Below are 17,204 nucleotides of genomic sequence, written 5' to 3' on the forward strand. Positions count from 1 at the left end.
ATTTCAGGCCGGAGGTATTTATTATGCCTTCCCAGAGCCATAACTTTTTTATTTGTCTGTTCACATAGCCATATGAGGGCTTGTTTTTTGCGGGACAACTTGTACTTTCCATTTAATATTGCATATGATGTAGTGGGAACCGGTAAAAAAATTCAAAATGGGGTGAAATTGCAAAAAAAAGGAATTCCACCACAGTTTTACGTTTTTTATTTATTTACGACGTTCGATGTGTGATAAAACTGACCAGTTACTTTTATTCTACATGTCAGAAAGAATCTGGAGATACCTTATGTGTACAGTTTTTCTTGCGTTTTGATAATGATAAAAAAAACTTTTTTCTAATTATTTGTACGGATCTGCATTTTATGCAGGGCGATCTGAACTTTTCATTGATACCATTCTGGGGTGTGTATGACTTTTTGATCACTTTTTATTTCATTTTTTTTTGTAGAAAATGAAGCAACCAAAAATGGCGAATCGGCCATTTGGACGCTTTGTTTTGCTGTTTGCCATATGGGGAATATATTTTTATATTTTTATACTATGGGTGTTTTCGCACATTGCGACACCCATGATGTGTATTTTTTTATTTTTTTATTTCTTTTATTTTTATTTTGGGAAAAGGGGGGTGATTAGAATTTTTATGTTTTTTTTTTTTGTTTTTTTACACTTTTTTATAGTTCCCATAGGGAACTATAACAATCATCTGATTGCTATTATCATAGACTCCAATGCACTTGCATTGGAATCTATGATGATCTTGCTACTTTCCTTTGGAGCCCTATTACAGGCAGGGCTCCATAGGAAATACTATGCAGCAGCCTCCTGTCATTCATAAAGACAGGGGCTGCTGCATACACACTCCAGCTCCTCCGATCGCCACACGGGGAGCCGGAGCATAACTGAAAGTACGCACTTTCGGTTTCAGCGCGCTCAGATGCCGTGTTCAGGATTGAAGGGGTTAAATGTCCGCGATCGGCATTACTGCCGGTTGCGGACATGAGCTGCGGGTGTCTGCTAAAAGAAGCAGGCGGCCACCCTCGGCTATGTCGCCCACAGCCGGCAGGAACGGGCGCCATCTTTAAACACCCACCCAGCGCCGTACATGTACAGCGCTGGGCGTGAAGGGGTTAAGTTAAATAACATTTAAATTTTTATTTTTAGGGGATAGATAAAAAACGATCTATTTTTTACATTGTTTTGTGAAATTTTTTTACGATGTTCACTGTGTGGTAAAAATAACGTAATTTTATTATGTGGGTCAGAAAATTGATGATAATACCACATTTCTATAAATTCTTTACAGTTTTTTTCTCTCCTCCTGCAGCTGCTTCCTCATTATCCTCCAGACTGAAGGGGAGGTTTCTTTAACTGCTCATATCTCTGATTTGGTATTGTTCGAAAGCTGGTATTCCAAGCTTTCAGACAATACCAGAATGACAGCAATACATTTAGTACAGGGGAAGATATCACTGATAGAAAACGGGATGCTGTGAATGCAGCTGAAAGTGAAAGTAAAAGCAGATTTTACCCGCGATTATTCCCGACTCGATTTCTAACTGTGATTTCTCCTCTGTTGCTTGGGCTAGTGTTGTCATTTTGTTCTTGTATGAAAGCCTGGAATGTCAGCTTTCAAACAAGACTAGTTATTTCTAGCTGTCACCATTTAGGCTATAGCAGCATCTAAAGCAGCCATCCCCCCTCCATTTTCTGATATTTATCATCCTTTATGGTTTTTCAGTTTGTCCGTAAAAAATGTTGGCTATCCGTGATTTTGGGATAAGATGTCATAAATTGTCCAAAAAAAGAAAAATTATGGGTGGCAACCCTGACTATGACAGGGAGAAATCTGCAGCAGATAGGATATGCCCCATGAGAAAGGACATGCCCACTGAGAAAGGATACTCCTGATCTGCCAGCTTGAAATTAATCTAGTGGGGCATTCAAAGAAATGAATGGGGAGATATCAGGATCCTTATGAGGTGGCAATCCATGTGAGGTATGAAATTGGTGACAAATATTGGTACAGTTTTGGGCCTATAGATCTGTGATACAGTGTGGCCTTTGGGCAGCTTTGTAAATGAGATTGTGCTACTGTACTGTGAAGTCTATGTCCACGTGCTGCCCATGGGCTCCTTAATCTCTGAGGGCAGTAATATGTCTTATCAGATAGAAGACATTACAGAACCAAAGAGGAACTGGAGCCAAAAAGCAAACTCTTCATATCACAGCCTCTGTTCTGCAACCTCTCACAAGAATGTACACCAGCCACAAAAAAAAACTCACACAGAGGAAAATCCTGCCCTGCTGCTTCCACCACTGTCTGGAATCACTGGGGACAACAAAGCACAAGTTGTCCTATAGCAGCCTGGACTACTCTATGATGATGAGTCAGCTTGTGTAGTAGCCCACCACCCAAAGAACTACTGGAAGACTGTACAAAAATCCCATACTGTAAATGCAGCAACAGAATAGTAGCCTGCACTCCTCACTTAAAGACCTTCTAGTTCATGGTGTCTATGTCACGTCTCATGGCCATAAAAATAACGGAGAAATATAGACCAAAAGGCCTAAGGAAAAACTGCAACAAGTTGACCTACTGCCCTCACAAATTCAGGAGTCCATGGGCCGTACATAGAGATAGACTGCACACTAAAGTAGGACCAAGAATACTTTATATGCTATTTTCATGGCTTCAAATTGTATTTACATTCAGCAAACCCCCACCCCAAAACCCTAGATATGTTCTGTTTTCTACAAATGCCACTTCCATGGTGAAATCAGTTGTCGTTTGGACAGATCTACAATTTTCTATTTCTTCTTTTCAAATGAAATAACATCAGTAGAAGAATGTTTCATAATTACATCGCGTACTTGAGGGATTTCAAGCTGTAACCAACAATGGCAGAACCATAAAGCTGTACCCAGTGACCCTGAGAAGGAAGCGTAATTATTTTCTGGGGCTGTTGGAGAATCTCTTGAAATGTTATTTACTTGACCGCATTGCTTCGCACACATCTCAAACACCCTTTAGTGTTTTTTCTCTAAGTAGGATCTTTGGGGAAGTTGATTAATGAGCTTAACAAGTGATTTCTCCAGGGATTAATTAGTGTTTGCGTTTGGTGATAGAGCGCTGGACCCAGCTGGTCTTCAGATATTTCCTGCTCATCTATCTTGCACTGCTGTGATGCGTTAGCAGACAAAGGGAAGATCCCTCTTCATATAGCATGATTATCTGAGGCTGCTCACTGTCTGGCAGCACTTATCTATAACCACTAGTCAATATACATCTCTCTCCATCTTTTTGAGAAGCAGCATCCAGATCTGGATTGTGCTGCAGAGACTGCACTGTTATTGACAGGATTTCTGCACAAAGATTCCTGGAAAAACACAAGTTCAGTGGGTATAGTGCCAGAATAATTTTTTTGTCCTATCCGATGATGACAATCAATCTCTACACATACATCATCAAGTTAGAAAAGCGAGGGCCGCCATGATTGCATTGAATTACAGTTATTGAATAGCTAGACATTAGTCAACAGACAAGCAGCCGTTACCATACAGAGGTCGGGAAGAGCGCAACGGAAGAATCTACTGTGCTTCCATTAGCAGATATTCTCTTAGCATTTTTTCTGGCCTGCTTTATGTTCGTAGATTAAAGCATTGTTAATGTGGAAAAGCTAACAGCATTGATTCTTTCATGTAAACAACTAAGGTCAAAATCAAAAGGAGAGGTTTTGTGTTAGGCTACTTTCACACTGGCGTTGTGGCTTTCCGTCTGTGAGATCCGTTCAGGGATCTCACAAGCGGTCCAAAATGGATCAGTTTTACCCTAATGCATTCTGAATGGAAAAGGATCCGCTCAGAATGCCTCAGTTTGCCTCCGTTCTGTCTCCATTCCGCTTTGGAGGCGGACATCAAAACGCTGCTTGCAGAGTTTTGGTGTCCGTCTGACGAAACTGAGCCAAACTGATCCGTTCTGACACACAATGTAAGTCAATGGGGACGGATCCATTTCCTATGGCACAATAGAAAACGGATCCGTCCTCCATTGACTTTCAATGGTGTTCACGTCTTGGCTATGTTAAAGATAATACAAACGGATCTGTTCTGAACGGATGCAGACGGTTGTATTATCTGAACGGATGCGTTTGTGCAGATCCAAATGCGAGTGTGAAAGTAGCCTTAAATTGAGGCTGCACTTTTGCTGTAATACATTACACTTCTATACCATCAACAGAAACTCGGCAAAGAAATACGAAAGGTGCACTTTACTATAAAATTACATAATTGCAAGTTTTATAAGATGGTTTGGGAGGAAAAAAAGAATATATTTTTTTGCAAAACAGTACCTTGTGGTTATGTCTGATTTTGCATTATATTTAAGTGTATGTGAATGCGCTGCATTACCAGACACAGCCTATGGAAAAGACTGGAGCTGCTTCTAAGAATAAAATGTAGACCATTTTTTCTCATCCAGGATTGGCCCTTTATTACCTCACGGCTGGAACTGGGGAGGTGGCAAATTGGACAATTGCCAGGATCCCCATTTCCAGGAGTACCACCTGGAAATATTGGGTACCAGACTTTTGACCTGGTGCCCCACGAGCACCACTTTCTTCACCCACTATCATAGAGAACCATAGGCCCTGCCATTCTCTAGGCCACACGCCACTTTAGGCCTGTGGCCTACAAACTACAGAATCTTGCACAGGAGGTCAACATTCTGGCACAAGCAGCTCAATTACCTCATCATCTTGAGCTACCTGTGCTTTGGCCCTGATTTTGCTGGCCAGATGAGTCCTCAGACGATGTACTGGTCATAGAATCGTGAAAGATAAGTAAAACTGATACTTGCCAACTCTTCCAGTAAAAGGAGTCCTGGAAGAGCTGCCAAATTTCCCAGGCATGGCATGGAGGGCTGCTTTTACCCATGTACTGTAAATGTGTGTGGTCCTGTGATTCTACATCATTAGATGCAGCCCTGGCACCCAAAGTGTACAAGTGGGGTGAGGGGCGACACACAAAATTAGTGGAGAATCATACAAATTGGAGGAGCATCACACAAAAGAGACGTGACTCCAGAAAATCTTTGAAGCATCCCACACTTAATGTTCTGAGGGGGAACTGTGTATTTAGCTATGAACAGGCAGTATTTACTTGGATATGAGGGGTCAGTATTTATTTGTTTAAGAGGGGCCACTATTACCTATTATGGGGTGCAAAGGTAGGCATTTTTATTGTGGGGGACACAATGTGGGTTGTTATTACTGCTTTATGACAGAAAGTCCCCTGTGTGCCCCCACAGCTTTAAAATGATCACCTTTATTATTTTCAAGGGGACACTAAACAAACATTACTTTATAGGGGGCACAAAGATAGACATTTCTACTGTGTTGTGGGCACAAAAGGGATTATTACAAAGGGGGCATTATTACTATGTGGGGGGACACAAGGGTAGCCTTCTTACTGTGTGGGCCCTAACAGGGGTACTACTACTGTTACCGTCACCTGTCACTGGAGCTACCTGTATAGTATTTACTCAGATGGCCTTCAGAGCGCCTGTGTAGAACTGGTACTTACCATTATTCGGTCACTGTATAGTGGTCAAATTGGTCATCTGTGTATATCAGTTGTTATTCAGTAGCAGTAAGGTGGAATTATTCAGTCACCATTTAGTTGTAACGGTAGTGGTCATAGTGGGGCAGTATTATTTTGCATATAGTGGTAATATTGGTCTTTGTACAGTTTTTTTTTTCTTTAATATATATGGGAGTGCTACCCTACCGCAGAGCACCCTCCGCTACCAGAGTGCCAAATACAAAGCCTACCACATATAGTATTATAATATGTGACTGTGCCGCTGGTACCATATTTCAGCTTGGGGCCCACTTTTATTTTTGCCCACTTTGTCTAAATCTGCTCCTGTATTGCTTGTTTGATACAGTAGTTCTTGGGTAAATGTATGTGTATGTATGATGGAGTGCAATCAATAGTGGTGTAGAAGGACCGACTTATTAAAGGGCTTATAAGAGTAATTAATACTGATGACCTATCCTCAGGATATCTGATTGGTGGGGGTTAGACTCCTAGCTCTCCTGCAGATCAGCTGTTTTAAGAGACTGAAATGACAGGGGGGCATAACTTTAAGTTCCTAGGCCTTGATGCAAGATCTGTTACAGGACCCTTCAACATTTACACATCTTTAATAGTACAGACCTTCTCACATGGGGCAAAGGGACCTATAGTTATGCCCATGGATGAAGACTAATTTTGCATTAAACGGCATTAGGCACTTATTTGAGTCCAATAAAAATGAATAGGTTCTATCGTGATCCACATACTTACACAAAAGTGTACAATTAACCCTACTTTGTCATCTCTTTTTGCTCTTAAGCAGATCAATACACTCTTAAGAGCATTTCCCATTACAACATCTATTAAAGAATTTCTGTTTCTTTGAAGCTGCTTCAAAACAGTTGTTTCACTTAAAGTGTATTCTCCTTTTATTGAAAATGAATAGTTATAATACCTGCCTATGGCTTCTATGCCCTTGAACTACATAGAACAGTACCACTTGAACATCTATGTGATCTTCACAAGAATATCTTTTTCTTATAGCTTAATAGTATTTGAAGAGTAAAGGATCACGTCTGCCATTAACTTGACTGGGTTCGCCAACATTATTGTCCCAAGTGTTGGGTCCTGTGGGATGTGTTTAGTTCCCTAAAGGAGGAAAGATTTACTGGATGGATTTAAATTCTAATGTCAGATCAGATGCAACTTGTCAGAAAGCTGCTAGAGGCCCCTATGTGATGCTGAGAGCTGCTTATGTGTGATATGACAAAGATAGACAGTGTATGAACCACAATTATATGCGAGTACGACTGTATAGTATTTGTATTTGCTTTTATATCCACAGTTATGACATTGATATATTAAAAGAGAATGAGTTGTGTCACCAATGAATGTTAAAAATCTCATGTGTGCTTTAGAATGGTTTCACCGCACTAGGTCATGGCTGTCCTGAGATGATTACCGTTGATCAGTATACTATTTACTGACTATACAGTAGGTTACCTTAACTTAACAGGTTACCCTCTTACAAGGGTCGATTATTGGGAACAAATGTTCATACAAATGCTCATTCCTGATTAATTACCCTGTTAAAATGTTGACAATCAGCCAATGAATGAGCAAACGCTTATTTATCGGGCGAGGTATCATTAATGCGGCACCCACAATCATTGTTTCTGGGCAGCAGATCTTTCTGTGTAAGTAAGGATCTGTTGACCAGAAACAAAGAATCTATATGATACAGAGGAGATGATTGCTGCATGTAAATGCAGCTCTTACCTCCGGTCATGATCAGGCACTTATTGGGAAAAATGGTTAATTCCTGATAACTGTCTGGTCTGTTAGCCTATGTAATGGGGCCTTTAGGCTCAACACATATAGTGTTCCATTTAGGGTTATGGAACATATTGTACTTTCTATACCTTGCTTACCTGATCTCCAGCAATGCAAATATCGCATAGTCCATTCCTGCCTACTTCCTCCTGATAATTAAATGCTCATCGTCATCATGGTGTTAAGGTTTAAGAGTCATTGAGCATGGAGGACAAAGCAAACACCAGGTTCTTCTGTCCTGGTTGGCAAAGTCCTGCACCATAACTGGAGCTGTAGTTTAATCTTTGCTATGAAGCTTTTCTATATACACCACTAATGATGTATTTCTAATTTTCACAGTTCTGAGAAAAGCTAAGTGAAATGCATACAATATTACATTCAATTGAGTAGTTTTTCAATAGAACAAACCAAGGTATCCTCCAAACCGACAGTAGAAGTGTCTGAAGAATGTAACTGTATGTGCAATAAGTCCCCAGGCTGCTAGGAGGCACCAAGCACAGGTTGGTCTTATCTCTCTTCCCCGAGGGAGGTAAGAACCTAAGCAGAACTCCTTTTCTACTCCATCACCACCAAACAACCCAAATTTCAACTACCCTTCTGTCTAACATGAAAGAAATATGACAGACCAACAATATTTAGGTCTTCTTGTCTACACTGGGTGTAGAGACTTGAACCAACACCAAAAAGGTGGAACCATTCATACCTTTCTTATTGCTGCTATATATTCATCAGGCTGTACAAATTGCTGGTGGCTCCACCACCTTAGGGACCTGGGGTTTCCAAATCCACCTTATATGATGGACCTGCAGTGATATGATGGACCTGCAGTGATACTACCCAGCTGAGAAGAAGAGGACGGGTCACAGACGGACTGGGAACGTAAAGTGGACCTGGGGAAAAAAAAACTAAAAGTGGCCCCATGTTGTAGACGGGTCTAAATTAACAAAAGGCGGGGCAACATAACTAGATGGGGTTATCAATACCACAGCGTAAAATACAATCCTAGCAGAACCATGAACCACAGTGCAGCCTAAGATATTGCCCCAATGTGTGGCTGTCCCTATGTGGTGGCTATCAATAGCTGCCATTTTCTATCCTCCTCCTCCAGTTATCCCTGATTAAGATATGGAGACAAGGGGTTTAGGAGGTAAGATGCAGCTATAACATTTGAATTCAGGAGCACAGTCACGTGTGATGTACATGGGTATATGATTCTTACACAGTTAATTACTGCTGAGACTTCATTATGTACCCGGCCAGTGGCAGAGAGGAGGGCTTGTTTGGCCTCACTGAGCATCGGACTACCGGGAAATTTCCCTGTAAGGTCTATGCCGAATCTACCCCTGGGACAGAATGACCACTCTTGAATGTGATTCCACCTTTTGAATTCAAGTTACTGGCTTGGCTGTCTCCATAACTTCAATGGAGATGACCACATGTTACATATTAGCATTAATGGATTACTAATACAAATAAGTGCATTTAATTTCACCCACAAGCTTGTTACCAAGAGATTCATGAAGATCATGGTCTTAAAATAATTGTTATTCCACATGAAAAACATCTTCTTGATCTACAAAGTTTGATCTTCTCGTCTGCTTAACCTCAACCACTATCATTGAGAACATAATGGCTATAATTTATAGAATACATTCTCACGGTGAACCAGTCTCCTTCTCACAATAAGCACTGTTTGCTTATTCATATAACTGAATTCTAAAAAAAATGTTCAGACCACAAAGTGGTTCTTTGTCACTGTTTATACATCTTTCATCTAAGCAGACATGTTTTTCCTTCTGTCTATAGGTGTGATAAGCAATCTGCTGTGTCTTCAGATCAAATATTTCCCTGCATTTGTGAGCAGACAATCCATACCAGGTAAGACTGAACATATGGTATATTATCTTCAGAAGTGGCCTTCGCCTAGGACGACATTGATTTCACAGGGGCATAAATGTCACCAAATTAGTACTTTCCAGCAACTTACTTCTGTCCCTAAAGATTCTTCCATTGGACACATAGATGACAAGACTCCAACCCTACTTACTGTATTTTAAATAATCCAGGTTTTACAGAGACAGATCATGTCTAAATTGCTTGATGATTCATTGTAGGTCATAAATCAGTTGGTTATAGGAGAAATTTACTGAATAGCATGAGCAACGAACACCAGATCAACTGACAGCAGTGTCAGGAAACATTACATTTGGGTTTCATTACTCATTAATCAAAATTCAGTGTTGCCGGGTAATTGCCAGATGCACAGATAATTCAATCTTTCAAGAAGTTTGTAATCCTGTCTGCAATCCATAAAAAACAAGCATAACATTAGGCTAGGTCTACACGACGACATTTGTCACGCGACATTTTGTTGCACCAATGTCACGCGACAATTTTTATAATGGCAGTCTATGGTGTCGCACTGCGACATGCAACATGCTGCGACTGCGACACGACAATCACAAAAAAACTATTCAAGACTGATTTTTCTGCGACTGTCGCGTCGCAGTCGCAGCATGTCGCAGTGTGACACCATAGACTACCGTTATAAAAATTGTCGCGCAAAACATGTTGCAGTGTAGTTAATCCCTTAACATTTAGCGCATAAATTATAATATATAATCAATATACTTTAGATTAATAGAATATATATTGACACACATAGTATAAACTGGCAGTAGTACCACTGATCAATCAATGTTCAAAATTCCCCATCACTACAATTCCTCACCCATACATACACGGAGAAAATAATGCAGAGTAATAGTCAGAATACTACCTAAATAATAGCGCTATACAGTACATAATAGTGTCATAATGTGATTCATGATGTCATAATGTGATATAATGTCCAGATAGTCTACACAGTCTACAACTGTGGTCTATAGCCTGTATAATACAGCTAGACACATGACAGGAGTTGGAATCATGTCTTGCTGGATGCAAGAGCAGTCTTTTTTTATTTTATTTTTTATTTTTTCTTACTCCTGAAATCCACCACTCTAGACTTTTCATGGCTCCAATTTCTAGAATGGAAAGTCATCTAATTGTCAGCCATGTTAGTTTTTTTTAAAGTTAATATTTGCTGCCATTAGTGAGTCATTCCCCCACCGCACACACACACCATCACCACCCTTTCTTGGGTCTTTCTGGCAGCCAATTATAATAAAAAGCAACTAAAAAGGATGAACTTCCTGTTGTCTCACAAAACGGGCGCCAAAGCTGATTATATAAAATGCAAGTAAAAAAAACGGACTATTGTGCATCCTAAGGAAACAAACCTTAAAGAGGACCTTTCACCTTGAAAAACATTGTGAACTAAGTATGCTGCCATGGAGAGCAGCGCCCGGGGATCTCACTGCACTTACTATTATCCCCGGGCGCCGCTCCGTTCTCCCGTTATCCCCTCCGGTATCTTCTCTCACTAAGTTATAGTAGGCAGTGTCTGCCCTTGTCCTGTGGGCGTCTCCTTCTCCTAGGCTGCAGCGCTGGCCAATCGCAGCGCAGAGCTCACAGCCTGGGAGAAAAAAACCTCCCAGGCTGTGAGCTGTGTGCTGCGATTGGCCAGCGCTACAGCCTAGGAGAAGGAGACGCCCACAGGACAAGGGCAGACACCGCCTACTATAACTTAGTGAGAGAAGATACCGGAGGGGATAACGGGAGAACGGAGCGGCGCCCAGGGATAATAGTAAGTGCAGTGAGATCCCCGGGCACTGCTCTCCATGGCAGCATACTTAGTTCACAATGTTTTTCCAGGTGAAAGGTCCTCTTTAAGTAACACTAATGAGGCATAGTTTTTGCCACTAATCTTGCAAATGAAGGAGACCAAAGATAAAAACTCGTACCTCAGGTAATCAGAGATAACCGTTCATGTGCCCATGTCACGGTGAATGGTCTGTAAATGACAGCATGTATTCTTTGACAAGCTGACACATTTATGTGACCAGTGAACTTAGACAAATCTCACTGTCGCTTTCTATATACTCTCTGTAACCTTTTCTCTCAGCACAGTGTACAGATGGGGGGGAAGGGTTATAAGGAGAGTGAGTGTGGTAATGATGAAAATATTGATCCCTCAACAAAAGGGAGAGGAAAAAAAAATAACTTTAATGAAGCGCATCCATCGAGCCAACCCAGAGGAAGCTGGGAAAAAATAGAGCACAGTCTACCCAAAACAGTACCCCTGCCTAAATGAACCTGCTCATAGGATGGATGAGGAAAGTTAGTCTCATCCATCATAACTGAAAATAAGGGATAGGGGACTGTGTGTTCGTGGGAAGGGCGAGAGGAGTTGGGTGACCGATGATACTGCTGGTGAAGGAGAGGAGAAATGATGAAGGGAACGTATTACCATTTTAGTTTCCACATTACTAAGGTAGATTTATCACATTCACTTTAGACAATTCTGCAGACCATATATCATTGTAAAAGGTTTTTCCTTTAAAAAAAAAAAAACGGCATGGTGCCACATAAAAAAAAAATATTGTACCATTAACTAATAGAAAGATCTACATAAATTGAAAGTGTGATTTCGAGTTTCGAATTTCTTATAGGGCGTTTAATGATTCTAAACATTTTCTTAAATTGTCTTTTTAATAGCAATAAAGTGGTTTTATTAATATTGGATATCACAAGAAATTATTCTCCTGATCCGCTATCAGGGGATCCTTCGTTCTTAGGGTAAGCAGTCGGAACCAAACAGATCCCACATTGAGGACGTACAGTATATTCCCAGTAGTCCCACACAAACCTAGAAATGGCATATTATTTAAAGGGAACCTATCGTTTACGCACCCCTCTCTGGCAAAGTTTGATTTCAAAAGTGGATCACATGTCAATATATTTTAGTTTTGTAGAAATATACTACTTAAAATATTACTGTGCATAGGGAGAAAGCAGCCAATTAGTAGAGAGCATGAGGGGAGCCTGCCGCCCATAAACAATGCCTGACCCCCGATGTGTTTGCATCATGTTGAAATAAACCATTTTGCAAAAGTTCTAGAAAATGTAAACATATTGACACATACAGTGGGATGCGAAAGTTTGGGCAACCTTGCTAATCGTCATGATTTTCCTGTATAAATCGTTGGTTGTTACGATAAAAAATGTCAGTTAAATATATCATATAGGAGACACACACAGTGATATTTGAGAAGTGAAATGAAGTTTATTGGATTTACAGAAAGTGTTCTATAATTGTTTAAACAAAATTAGGCAGGTGCATACATTTGGGCACCACAAAATTGAAATGAAATCAATATTTAGTAAATCCTCCTTTTGTAGAAATTACAGCCTCTAAACGCTTCCTGTAGGTTCCAATGAGAATCTGGATTCTGGTTGAAGGTATTTTGGACCATTCCTCTTTACAAAACATCTTTAGTTCATTCAGGTTTGATGGCTTCCGAGCATGGACAGCTCTCTTTAAGTCACACCACAGATTTTCAATTATATTCAGGTCTGGGGACTGAGCTGGCCATTCCAGAACGTTGTACTTGTTCCTCTGCATAAATGCCTTAGTGGATTTTGAGAAGTGTTTAGGGTCGTTGTCTTGTTTAAAGATCCAGCCCCGGCGCAGCTTCAGCTGTGTCACTGATTCCTGGACATTGGTCTCCAGAATCTGCTGATACTGACCGGAATCCATGCGTCCCTCAACTTTGACAAGATTCCCAGTCCCTGCACTGGCCACACAGCCCCACAGCATGATGGAACCACCACCATATTTTACTGTAGGTAGCAGGTGTTTTTCTTGGAATGCTGTGTTCTTTTTCCTCCATGCATAACGCCCCTTGTTATGGCCAAATAACTCAATTTTAGTTTCATCAGTCCACAGCACCTTATTCCAAAATGAAGCTGGCTTGTCCAAATGTGCTTTAGCCCACCTCAAGCGGCACTTTTTGTGCTGTGGGCGGAGAAAAGGCTTCCTCTGCATCACTCTCGCATACAGCATCTCCTTGTGTAAAGTGCGCCGAATGGTTGAACGATGCACAGTGATTCCATCTGCAGCAAGATGATGTTGTAGGTCTTTGGTGCTGGTCTGTTGGTTGACTCTGACTGTGGCTCACCATTCGTCGCTTCTGTCTATCCGAGATTTCTCTTGGTCTGCCACTTCGAGCCTTAACTTGAACTGAGCCTGTGGTCTTCCATTTCCTCAATATGTTCCTAACTGTGGAAACAGACAGCTTAAATCTCTGAGACAGCTTTCTGTATCCATCCCCTAAACCATGATGGTGAACAATCTTTGTCTTCAGGTCATTTGAGAGTTGTTTTGAGACCCCCATGTTGCTAATCTTCAGAGAAAATTAAAAGAGTAGGGAAACTTACAATTGACCCCCTTAAATACTCTTTCTCATAAGTGGATTCACCTGTGTATGTAGGTCAGGGGTCACTGAGCTTACCAAGCCAATTTGAGTTCCAATAATTAGTTCTAAAGATTTTGGAATCAATAAAATGACAACAGTGCCCAAATTTATGCACCCGCCTAATTTTGTTTAAACAATTATAGCACACTTTCTGAAAATCCAATAAACTTCATTTCACTTCTCAAATATCACTGTGTGTGTCTCCTATATGATATATTTAACTGACATTTTCTATCATAACAACCAACGATTTATACAGGAAAATCATGACGATTAACAAGGTTGCCCAAACTTTCGCATCCCACTGTAAGTAACACAGCGATCAGTGCCTTTCAATGCCACATGCTGCCAGGTTCTTCAAATCATGTCTTTATTGTAAACAGATTTTCTAAAACTTTTTAGTGAGTTCTGTTACAATCTTCATAAAAAAGGAAACCACTAGAGCAGCCATGAGAGGCTGACACTTCTTTTTCCTGTAGCTCAGTTTTCATGTTTGCTGTATAGACCGGGAGAGAATAGACAGAGTCATCTCAATTTTTATTATAAAGTAGGAACGTTAAATTCAGCTCTATAGTAGTGGTGGAGGTCAAGATAGAATTTGAAAGGGACCTGGATATAAAAGTAATAAAAGTAATAAAATTGCATATGCCAAAGAATAATGGAGATAGATTCTTTATCCAGGCATTCATTTTAATTAAAATAATTGGAGTCAGGAATTAAAGGGCATCTGTCAGCAGATTTGTACCTGTGAAACTGGATGACCTGTTACATGTGCACTTGGCAGCAGAAGGCGTCTGTGTTGAGAAAAAATATATTTTAATGTATGCTAATAAGACTCTAAGAGCAATGGGGGCGTTGCCGTTACACCTAGTGGCTCTGCTTTCTCTGCAACTGCCGTGACCTCTCCACTTTAAGTGACAGGACCAGGCAGTGAAAACGTGATCATGCCTGCATGGCTCTCTCAAAGTGCAGAGGGTGCGGCAGCTGCAGGGAAAGCAGAGCCTCTAGGTGTAATGGCAACACCCCCATTGCTCCTAGAGGCTCATTAGCATACATAAAAATATCATTTTTCTTAGCAACGTGAGCACATATGGACATATAAATAAAAATACTAGAAAAAAAAAAGAGGAAAACAGCGCCTGATGTGTGGTATTGTCTGGGTAAGTATGCAAATAAAGGTAATGGTTGTGCTTACCGAAGGCTGTTGTGAGGGGTCACACCAGCTATTATCGCCTTGCTGGTATATAGCCCCACCAGCACCAGGGGATGCTATGCTGCTGCCTTGGTTCCTTCTGGTCTCGATTATAGGAGCACCAGAGAAACTTGAAGAGGAGAAAATGAAGAAAAAGGGGGGAACCAATCCTTCGGCGCTGCAAGCATGTAGAGAGAGGTTTTCAAAGTAGTATTGATATTCCTTTATTTACAGTCAACGTGTTTCAAGGGCGCAGTGCCCCCTTCATCAGGACAATTCCAAATAAAACATGTGTTACATGAGCTATGATTTAAAAAAAAAAAAATGTTTCACCCTTGAAACGCGTCAACTGTAAATAAAGGAATATCGATTCTACTTTGAAGACCTCTCTCTACATGCTTGCAGTGCCGAAGGATTGGTTCCCCCTTTTTCTTCATTTTCTCCTATTCACATATGGACATAGGATCAACACAGATGCCTTCAGCTTCCAAGCACAAATGCAACAGGTCAGCCACTATCATAGGCACAAATCTGCTGATGGATGCCCTTTAATTTTAATTTAAAATGAGGAAAATTGGATTCTACCTCATGGTAAAGGTGCCAAAAATAATCCGCTGTGCCTAGCTCATCTGCTTCAGGTTTCCAGCTTGTGGCTTAGCAGACATAGCCATGGCGCAAGATGAGACAACATGAGCCAACGTTTTGTCATAAAGTAAGCCAACCAATGGTTGGTAAAAAGCTGGACAAAAGAGTCTAGCCATGAACCAAATGTATCATCCAGCCACTGTGATACATTTGGCACATATTTTACACTATCAACATATTAAACAGGATTAGTAAATCTGTGCTGTCTTTTACACATCTACTACAGACATGGGTTGATTGGCCATAGACCCTACAGGGAAAATTCCTGGTGGGCTGATGGTCAAGGGGGCTGCCCAACCCCTCCTCAAGGACAGCCAGGGGAAGTTTTTGGGGATGCATTTTGTGCTGCTGGCAGTATTTTGTGATGGATTGTGGTATTTGGCTTTGCTAGGGTGGTATAATGTGCCGCAATATGGTATTCCTGGCCCTGTCTAATTGTGTTTGGACCCGACTACAAAAGGGGTCACTTTTAGTATTTTTTGCAGGGCCACTTTAAGTTCCCAGTCCGCCCCTGACTACAGATCAAATTATTGAATCTAAAATTATATACATCAGACATTTGAATTTTCTATAAGACGTGGAGCTTTTGTTGCTTGCTTGCCCCTTGCACATCCAACCACCAGTACACGTTGTTATTCAGATGTCAGTACAAGTGAGCCGGAGTGCATTTTACTCTGAGATCTGGATCTTCTTTGATCAAAAAGAACGTACAAGAGAAAAGTTCATCCAAATGTGAAGCAAAAGAGTGAAGTTCTCAAATTCCATTATGTGTTAACCCAGCATAGAACTTGACTTACTAAATATGAATGTTCTCTGGCTCCTTCAGCGAGCAGGTAAAGATGATTTTTTGCATTTTTTTTTTTAACATAGCACTGTTTAAAATACATATTAAAACATTGGAATATTTTGCTTAGATTTTTTTTTTTTAGTTTTTTTTTCTAAAAGAGAAATTAATTAAACTCAAGGTAATTCACATGGAAAAATAATTGAATAAGCTGGCTTATACTTATCTCAAATAGGGTGAAGGTGGTAATTATAACAGAGTAATATTTAAAACATGAAAGCAATACAAATGAAATGTTTATGTATCTGTATATATTAAGTACGACTTTGTTCAATTGCCCAAAACACATCTACGAAGGCTTTGGAGATATATTATAAAAAGTGTCAGCAATGGCAGTCAGGTCTGTTTTATCTATAAGGCCATAACTGACCTCTATATGTGTGCTGTATAGGCTATTTAAAGGGAACCTACCACTATGAAAATGCAGTGTAATCTGAAGGCAGCATGTTATAGAGTGCAAGGAGCTGAGCAGATTGATACATATGGAGTCATTTATTAAAGAGGTTATCCCATGATTAATGTAAAAAATGAAAATCATACATCACATAGTACATGACAACCTCTTTTTAACAAAGCTAGAACCAGTCCTGTACCTCACATGGATCCAGAGATCTTTCCATTCATTTCTCTGGTGGATTTATATCAAGCTGACAGCTCAAGGGGTGTGTTTTCTCTGCTGCAGCTCAGGAGGCGTGTCCATGCTCTCCCTATCATAGCTCAGGAGGGAGCTGAAGGATGAAACTGAGCATGTGCG

General features: G+C 40.5%; 1 protein-coding gene across 1 annotated transcript in view; it reads left to right on the forward strand.

Moving 5' to 3' along the window:
- The window catches only part of RALY (RALY heterogeneous nuclear ribonucleoprotein), a 239,627-nt gene that overhangs the window by 67,973 nt on the left and 154,450 nt on the right, over window positions 1-17,204 (forward strand). The window contains exon 2 of the mRNA XM_040436068.1: window positions 9,217-9,288. The gene's annotated coding sequence lies outside the window, so the exon portion shown is untranslated. The remainder of the gene's footprint in view (window positions 1-9,216; window positions 9,289-17,204) is intronic.

This window comes from Bufo bufo, chromosome 6 (genome assembly GCF_905171765.1).
Source record: "Bufo bufo chromosome 6, aBufBuf1.1, whole genome shotgun sequence".
Classification (NCBI taxonomy): Eukaryota; Metazoa; Chordata; class Amphibia; order Anura; family Bufonidae; genus Bufo; species Bufo bufo.